Below are 2,852 nucleotides of genomic sequence, written 5' to 3' on the forward strand. Positions count from 1 at the left end.
TGCGTTTACCCTAAATCAAGGAGCCATTAATTGGAAAAGCATTAAGCAAACTTGCGTTGTCAACTTTGCCACTATAGCTGAACATGTGGTTGCATTTGAAGTTATAAAGGAAGCTACGTAGCTTAAGAAATTCCTTATGGACCTTTAGGTGATACCATATGTAAATCTTCCCATTACCTTTTACATCCACATCAGGCTATGTGTTTACCTTAAATGGAGAAGCCCATTAATTGGAGAAGTATTAAGTAGACTTGTGTTCCAACTTCACCAGTATAGCTGAATATGTGGCTGCATTTGAAGTTATAAAGGATGCTATGTAGCTTAAGAAATTCCTTATGGACCTTTAGGTGATACCACATGTAAATCGTCCCATTACTTTTTAAAGTGACAATAGTGGGGTCGTAGTATATTTCAAAGAGCCTAGGTATCACAAGAGATAGAAACACATAGAAAAGAAGTACCAATTGATACGTGATTTCTTATAGAAAGGAGACAAAGTGGTTACAAAAATAGCTTCTACATAAAATTTGGCAGACCCTTTTATTAAGACTATACCTCATTTAGTATTTGAGAAGCATGTAGATAGAATGAGTTTGCAAATGGTCATAAACTTACCTTTTAAAGTGAGTGGGAATTAATCACATTTATGCTTTAGGAGCAAGACAAGTTGTAATTTCAATTTCTAATTATATAATATAAAGTTTTTTGTTTTTTTTTAATGTGTATGTACATTATAGTTTACATACAAATTCCATATTAATTATTTAGTATATGATCATATGGATAAGTCTATAGAAGACATGACCATAGGTTCTCATAATTAATACATTGTCTCACACTTGATAAATAAAGTTGGGTACTTTATTTAGACAGTAATATTTTTTGAAGTAATTTGCTTAGTTATTATAAAATATTGAAATGAATTTAGTTAAATCTTAAACAATATTGGATATATGTTATTTATAGTAATCCTGAGTATATTATAAATAAGTTATTAAGCGATTATGGTTCTTTGAATTATCAATAAGTAAGGTCTATTATAAATAACCAATATCTTGATGATTTGGGAATTATGATTTTTTTATTACTATGTATGGAATATACAAAATAGGATTTGTATGAAATATCATCTTGACATGTTTCTGTATTTAGATATTGAAAGTAATTGGCCGGTTTATTGGATCCATTAAAGAAACTAATAAGTCAAGAGAATAAATAATTAATTGATTGACAGAAAAATATTATCAATTAATTATTTATATATCACAAAGGAAAAATACATTTAAGACAAACATTATTAATCTTGGAGTTCAAATCTAGGTTTTTAATGGAGTAGCACCATATTAGATTAAAGTCTCAAGCTTGCTCAAAGTAACTGGGAGATTATTGGATTTATACTTTTGGAGTAAGCTAATCCATTAATTAGAAGCTGATTATAATGAGCCATAGGATCCCTAAATTAGCTCATTAAACAATAGAGTCCATTTAATTGATTATTAAAATACAAAAAAGAGCTCATTAATTAGGCCCAACTTATTATAAAACCCTAGAAGAATTGTAGTTAGCAGTCTACAAATATATTGCTTACTAGTTTCCAGTCAAATAAGGTTTTACGTATTATTTTCTAGAGATTAACCATCTCATTAGGAAAATCAAACACCTTGAGAGAAAAACAAAAATTGTGAGGTTTCAGTGTGTTTTTTAAATTAACTTTCTTGTTTCTTTTGTGATTAAGTGCACCCTCACACACATCACGTAGAGAATAGTTTGAAAGGTTCTGCAGATTCAAGAACATAGTTTCTTCACTACTACAGGTTAGTAATGGATAATAAAAATATGTCTATTACACACTTCATTCAATTGTGCAATTACCAGATTCCGTTGTATGATTCCAACAAATACAACATAATTGTATTGCCTTTTGTTGAGCCAAGGCATTTGAAGGTATATGCAAGATTTCGTAAGAGATCTAATTGTGGAAATACTGTTGGATTGGATGAAAGCATATCTTCCTTGTTGCTTGATCTTCCGTTCATTGCAAGTTATGGTAAGTAATTTTACAATGTTGTTTTGATAAAACTATATTACTAAAAGATATTTATTGTAGTATTGCCAATATTCTCCCCTCTTTTTTTCTCACTTATCAGAATTTAGTTTCTGTGTTTTCTTACTTTACTCAACATTCTACTAACTTTGTAATTTGTATTTTTTGCTGTGTTTGAGAAGTTAAACTAAAGAGAATCTGAGCTTGAATGTTGACAAAAGTTGATTTTGACTTTTTCTTGGTGACTTGTATTGCATTTTACAAATATTTGAAAAGGATTTTAATTTGTTTCTTTTTCTTAATTTATGGGGCTTTCATGTTTGTGTGTGCTATTGATGATACAATTACAGGCGATCAGGTAGAACCAGAAGTGGCTATAAATGTTTCTTCGCCTTCATGTTTGTGCATGCTATTGATGATATAATTACTAGTGATAGGGTAGAACCAGAGGTGGTAAAGGAACGATAGAAAAAATAGCAACCAGAACAAAAACAAAAGTAGCAGTAAAGACAATAACAGAAGCAATAGCAAAAATAGAGTACAAACCTCTCTAATTGTAACAAAGCTTAAGAACCACATTTGAAATTTGACCATTAGAATGGCACGTACCAAAGAGTCACATGTGCCAGTTGCCACTACTCAAAATGGCACCATTTTGTTCTTTCATAAACAACTTTCGAAATGAAATGTCTTTCCATTAAGTAATTATATGTATTTAGGTCAACCAACTCGTTAATGGATGAACATCTTTCTTTCATTTTTGATAAAAACTATAAAAACTTGAGCATCAAGTTTAAGCATTCCAACA

Source organism: Ziziphus jujuba, chromosome 5, assembly GCF_031755915.1.
Source record: "Ziziphus jujuba cultivar Dongzao chromosome 5, ASM3175591v1".
Classification (NCBI taxonomy): domain Eukaryota; kingdom Viridiplantae; phylum Streptophyta; class Magnoliopsida; order Rosales; family Rhamnaceae; genus Ziziphus; species Ziziphus jujuba.